Raw genomic sequence first — 6,792 nt, 5'->3', positions numbered from 1 at the left:
TTTGGGTTGGAAGGGACCTTAAAGCTCATGCAGTTCCAACCCCTGCCATGGGCAGGGACACCTTCCACTATCCCAGGTTGCTCCAAGCCCTGTCCAGCCTGGCCTTGGACACTTCCAGGGATGGGGAATCCACAGCTTTTCTGGGCAACGTGTGGCAGGGCCTCATCATTTCACAGGATGCTCAGCAGCCATCAGCTGCCAACCACCAATCCCACCCCCTCTTCTGCCTCTGAGGACATGTTGTTATCCAAGACAAGAGAGTTCCTTTTTCCCATGCCTGGTCTTTCACTTCATCAGCCTCGCTCAGCTGGTAAAGAGGGAAGGAGTAATGCTCCTACCATGGGAGCTCTGCTCCCTGTCTGGTGGTTTTAATTGCTTGGAAAAAATCAGACGGAGGGTTTGTGTGCCCTGAAGCTCATCCATTCCTTCCAGGGGCATGCATGAGTTGAGGTAGCAGATGATTCCTCCCTCCCTTTGTGCTGCAGATGAACTGGGAGAGTTCATTCTCTCAGCCCCTGCACGGGGTTGTAAAGCACCTTGTAACTGGGTCACTTGAAGGTTTCCAGCTCCAAGGGTGTCTGGGTAAAACCCAACCCTGTGCCGATGTGTGAGGGAGCAGATTAGAACTGGGAATTAATTTGCTTTGGTTTTAGCTCCGTGAAATTTGTGAAAGCAGAGAAGTCCGGCTCTGTAGTCCCAAAGGAAAGACCTGCTGTTGACTCTAAGATCCTGGCTCCTGCCATGGGACTGGGAGGTTTCAGTGCCATCTGCCAAAGGGCAGAGGGACCCTCTCCTTCTGGCTGGGGCATCAACGTGAGACTGAACACGCACAAAACTCACACAAAATCTGTGAGAGGCCTTGCATGCAAATTACTGCAGGATTAGTGCTTTTAGCATCAGGGTGAGGCTTTTCCTGAGTGTGGCAGGTGAAAATTCACACATGAATTCAAATTCAAAAATTTTTATGTGCCTCCTACTGTGGCTGTGTTTTGGTCAGAAGCATTGAAGAGAAAATTTAGAATCAGCTCCATGCCATCTCTTTTAGCCTCTGCCGTGAAAAGGTAATTTATGGAATAGACTTAAATGCAATATTTAAGGCAGGATAGCTGCAGCTGCAGCAATAATGCCTCCTAAAATGCTTGGAGCAATCAGAAATTTCCAAGTCCTATCTGCCAGTTTATTTTACAATGTCCTTGGACAAAGAAAAATAAAAAGTTGACTCTTGCAGCTATGTAGGCAGGAGAGAAAAGATTCATGTGGGGAAGGAGGCTGTAATCTTCACCTGCTCTTCGGCTGTGAATCTGGTCCTTCTGAGATGAAGTAAGATGTCTCTTCAACTCAGTCTGAGATGTTTTACAGGCTCTGAGGGTTTTTTTCTCTGAGGGTTTCTTAACAAGGATTTTGGGTAGTGGTCAAGCTCCCATGAGACACAGGAAATTTTTATGTTCAAACATAAAAAGAAAACCAAACCTTTTTACTGAGAGGGTGATTCAACACTGCTACAGGTTGCCTGGAGAAGTTGTGGACTCTCCATCCATGGAGATACCCAAAACCCAATTGGACACAGACCTGAAGTAGAGCTGATCCTACTTGAACAGTGGGATTAATCCAGATGATGTCCAGAGGTTCCTCCATCCTCCAGCAGTTTGCAAATGGCAAATTTTAACTACTTTGATCAAACTTTCTTCCACAGGTCCTTAAGAAGAGAAGACTTTAATCTCTGACTCACCATATCCAGGTGTGTTGGCCTAAGATGAGCATTAACACCCTGTTCTCAAGACTGCTCTGAGGCACAGACACAAGGAATGGCGAAAGCTCCAGCACAGGGAGGTGATGGAGCTGATAAGATGAAGATGTGTTTTTCTGTCTGTCAAACTGACTGATGAGCAGGAGGACAGGACTGGTACAAACTACCTCATCAACCAGACACAAAAATGGGAAATCTGGCGTGTTCCAGCTGTTTACCAGCGCTTCCTGTGGATTTGCACAGCGTCTTCCAGTGGATGCAGCTGCTCACTGGCACTTCTCCCTCTGCATTTGGAGAGACTTAACGAGCCAGCCGCCAAAACCCAGCTGTTACAGATGCACCCAGCCTGCGAGCATGTTCCTGTTACCTTTGATAGCAATTTGTGCTTCCTCATCAGGGGACTGAGGCTGGTCAACCAGCCAGGGCATCCACCTCAGATTGACTCATCTGCTGAATTACTGACAGCCCAGAAGAGAAGGTAGATGTCCGTTCAGCTTAGAGGATCCCAGCCCAGCTCTCAAAAAACCCCCAAACCCTGAAAAAAAGAGAAAAAATACAACAAAATCTAGGCTGCTTTTCTCCAAGGCCATCTCCTCTCACTGGTACCCTATGCTTGTTCCTATTTTCCTTTTCAGTCCCTGTGCTGCTGTGGTCTCCAGATTAAAGCTGATGGGGATAAAAGCCCTGTCCCTTAGTTTTATGGGAAAATTATGTATCTAAATTCTGTGATCTTTTGTTTGACCTTTCTTTTTAATTTTTAAATTTTTTTGAACCAGCTTTTAAACACCTGCTCAGTTTTCACAATCAGAGAAGTGTAGTTCAGGCTGAACTTGACCTTAGTATTAAATGACCAATGCATGGTATCTCTGTTTCTGTGTTGACCTCCTCTTTTCCCCTCGTGTTCTCATTCCAAGCCTCCTTTGTTCCACCTGATTTCTAATCTGATCCCTTTCCTCCTCTTCCCATGAATGTTGGCTGCAGCCTACCCTGCTAAACAATCGAATTTATAAACCAATATATATTGTAATTACAACCTGAAGCTGATTTCCGGGATGTTATCTTTGCCCTGAGACTGCGAGGCTGGAAAATAATGAGCAGAGAAGGTGAGTTAGGATGGCTTCCAGGAGAAATTGGGAGAATTAACACAGGGTGACAACATTTGGATACAGGCAAGCATCATCCTGAACTACAGATTTGGTTTCCCTCTCATGGGTTAAGCAGGGATTCTGGGAAAGGCTGTTGCCTTTCTGAGGAAAGAAAGAAATTTCTGAGGAAATGCCTTGAAGAATTCTCAGGAAGAGACAGGAGCTTTACAAATCCACTATTTGGATTTTACTGCCCCATCAGCTCAATGGCTCCAACCTTTTGGACTCTTGGACTGTGTTGTGACTCCTGAAATCTTTGTGCTTGTTCACTGGTGACTCCCACAAGTTGAAGGCCACATCATCTGATCCATATTATGGGCCAGTAAAAGCCTGAAGACAACTGAAAAAAGCAGAGCTTTTCCATTTTGTCTATTCCTCTGTCTGAGCACAGAGCTCATCCTATCCTGGTTTTTGTACCAGGATGCTTTCATTGACCTTCAACAAGGAGATCCCAACACCTGTCAAAGGCATTTTCTTGAGCATTAAATATTATCCCAGTTTCTGCCCTGCACATCTCTCTTTGTCATTTAAGTTCATTATTGTGTCCTACATGGAGATCCCCATCACCAGCAGGCACAGGGAGCAGTGCTGCCTTTGATGATGAAGGCTTTTTTGACCATTCCCAAACCACCCCTCAGTCCTATCTCCTCTCTGCTGAGCAGCACTGACTTTCCCAGCAGGATTTATTTTTCTGGGCCCGTTTGTGGCCTTTCCCAGACTATCCAATCACCCCACATTTTTTGGGAAGAGCACAGCTTTTGCTGAAAACTTCCTCATGTGCTGTCTCAAGAGTAACAACTCATATCTTCCAGAAATTTATCCTGTGGTCTATGACAGCTTTCAAGCATAATTCTGGAGCACTGCTGCCCTGCCCTACACACAACACACTGTCCCAAGAGATGTCCTGTCCCTGTTCAAATTGTTCCTATTTTCTTTTTCCATCCATTTTCTCTGCTCCCTGGCCTTTTTCTTTCCTACCAGGTTTAGCACCACGACAGAGGATGTTGACTTTTAAAGCAGGTGGGGGCTGTAACAGAAACCAAGTGGATAATTGTGGCATGGAATAATAGTTTCCCTCTCAGTTGACTGCAGCTACTTTGAATTTGAAGCAATCCCTCCTGATGTTTCACTCAGTGGATTGTTCAGAAGTGGTTTCCTGGAATACGCCTCACATTTGGCAGCTGAGCTGTGCAGCCCAGCTATTTTGAGGTAAGAAACTCCCAGAGTCCTGCTCCCAGAATGTCCCTGGATTCAGCTGTTTTCCAAGCATCAACCTCTGCTGGAGTGAATTTTAAGCAAGGACTTTGTGGGTAGCTGTGGAATGCGGTCCCACCGCTCTGGATGTGATGAGGAACTGCTGCTCAGTTCCTCTGAGCTGTTCCCTCAATGATGGTTTTTCAGCAGAGGATTTTTGGCTCCTTTTTTTTGCTGGAATGAGCCATGGACCATCTCCATGGCTCTTCTGGAGTGAGGCTGGGACGCTTCCTTTGCTCACAGTAGGATTTGCTCCTGTGTTTCCAACACTTGATCCAAATTTCTGCCAAGCAGACACAACTCTGAGCATTGGTTTGGCTTTCAGGAAACCTCTCCTGGAAGAGCTGATGCTCACAAGACCTTGTATTACCCAGCATCCACAGGAAGTCCATTTTGCCCTCACAGGAATATATTTTGCACTCAAAAGACCCGAAATTTCCTCAAATTGCTTCCCACTGGAATTAGCACGTGCTTGAAAATCCTGACCAAGGCTCCCAAGTGGTCACAGCAGGAGTGTGGTTTGAAGAACTCATGGGATGTCACCATGCACCAGTCAGGGTCAGGGGTGCAGCTGAGGACACCAAGGCTCCAGGTGACACATGGAGATGTGAGTGATGGACCGAGAACAGATTCCAAGGGATAATTTTAAAAATGGTGCAATCCCACACAGGTTTCAAAATAGGTTTAAATCACAGTCAGAATGAAACCAGGATGGCTGGCAAAACTTAGCAAAAACTGGTAAAAACAAGCAAACAAATCCACTCAAACAAAATCATGGAGTTCCCCACCTCCGGGACCGATCATGGTTTTTTTAGCAGGAAGGTGGTAGGAAATAGCCAAATAAATAGGATCACAATCTTAAACTCATCCTGGAAGGGGAAAAAAAAAAAAAAAAAAGAGCCCGCAGATGCAGAAACAGGGAAATTAATTGTGTTTTCTGATTAACAAACACAATTAAGGAAACAAAGCAAGAAAACCACTGGCAGCGCTGGGCAAGGTTATTTTTATATTATTCTGATTACATGAGACGGTCAGTGCTGGGTGACAGCTTTATTCCAAGACCTATTAGAGGGACAGAAGCAGATAATGCTACCAACTAATTATTACTGCAATCTGTAGTTTCTCTGCAGGGAACTGGAATTGCAGGGACCGGGGTGAGAAAGAGAAATAACCAATAACAACAACAACAAACGCGAAATTGCGGAGATGAAGGAGGAAAGCGGAACCAATGGGGAAATTATTTTCATAAAGCCGGAGTGAAAGGATGGGAAAGTTGTTAATCTGATTTCATGGACTAACACTGGCAGGTCTTTTAAGGTCAAAACAAAGATTAAAGAGTCCTGTACGAGGGAAACCAAACAAACTGTACTGGTGTTGGGAGAAAATAATACATGACTGGGTTATCAGCAAAAGCCAACAACTATTCCTGGAGATTACAGGGACCTTTTAAACTGTGAGGGAAGCAGAACCACACTGTCACTCCAGATGGGATTTGGATGATTAAGTGTAACCAGCAAAAGCTGAGCTGGTTGCCCGCGGATCCTTTCAGAGACAGTGGAGCCAACCATAAATCCTGGTTCTCTTGGGCCGGGGTCTGCTTTAGGGTGACAGGACTGTGGGTGAAGGGGGTTTGCTTTGCTGGGAGCATCTCAAGGAGGAGAAATGACTCTGAGGTAATTTCAGCTGAAGGAGGGTAGGTTTAGATTAGAAATTAGGGAGAATATATTTACTATAAAGGTGGTTAGGCACTGGAACAGGTTGCCCAGAGATGTTGTGGACTCCTCATCCCTGGAAGTTCAAGGCCATGTTGGATGTGGTTTTGAGCAGCCTGGGATAGTGGAAGGTGTCCCTGCCCATGGCAGGGGGTGGAACTGGATGATCTTTAAGGTTCCTTCGATCCAAACCAGTCCATGATTCCATAACTCTGTGACTCCTGTTCCTCATGGACTATGGTTGTACAGGAGTAGCTCAAGGTTGGATATAAATGTGATTTTTTCCTTTTTGAGATGATTTACAGGCTGGAATGATCCCAGAGTGACCTGCTTGGGAACCCAATGTCCTTCCAGCATCTAATGTTAGCCACAGCAGTCCCAGCAGGTGCCATCCATCCCAGGTCTCGTGGTGGGATTGCAAGAAGGTCTGCTGTCCCTGCTTCACGGATCGATGGCATTTGTGGGCAGGTTGGACTTGCCTCAGTGAGACAGGTAGATCTTCACCTCCAAAATTGCCTGTGTTCACCATGTAAATCAGTGGTGGGCCCAGACTAAGTCAAGAAGGTTGCTCAGTTGCTTTTTTATCTGTAAAAATAGCAAAAGTCCTTGGGATATTTAAGAGAGAAAAACCCAGCTATTGGAGCCAAGCAAGGACCCTGCGTTAGTTTTGTTTCCTTTAGCCTCAGCATCAAAGCTGCTCTATGTCCATGTACGTATTAGATGGCACATCCATGATCCTCCTGTCTGGACTCATGACAAGTGTGGAGAGGACAAAGAAGAACCAGGAGAGACACCCTGGGGCACCACACCACAGTCCCAAACTCCTACTGAGCCTCTTGAAAGTCAACACAGAGATGGGAGCTGCTTTCTTTGGTGTGATGGGGCAGTCATGGTGTCGTTTTTTATTTCAAAGTTGTAACGGGAATTTATTAAA

The sequence above is a fragment of the Corvus kubaryi genome, unplaced genomic scaffold (assembly GCF_017639235.1).
Source record: "Corvus kubaryi isolate FWS band 111438036 unplaced genomic scaffold, C.kubaryi_AGA036_p1.0 135, whole genome shotgun sequence".
NCBI classification, from domain to species: Eukaryota; Metazoa; Chordata; class Aves; order Passeriformes; family Corvidae; genus Corvus; species Corvus kubaryi.
This window is presented reverse-complemented; position numbering follows the sequence as displayed.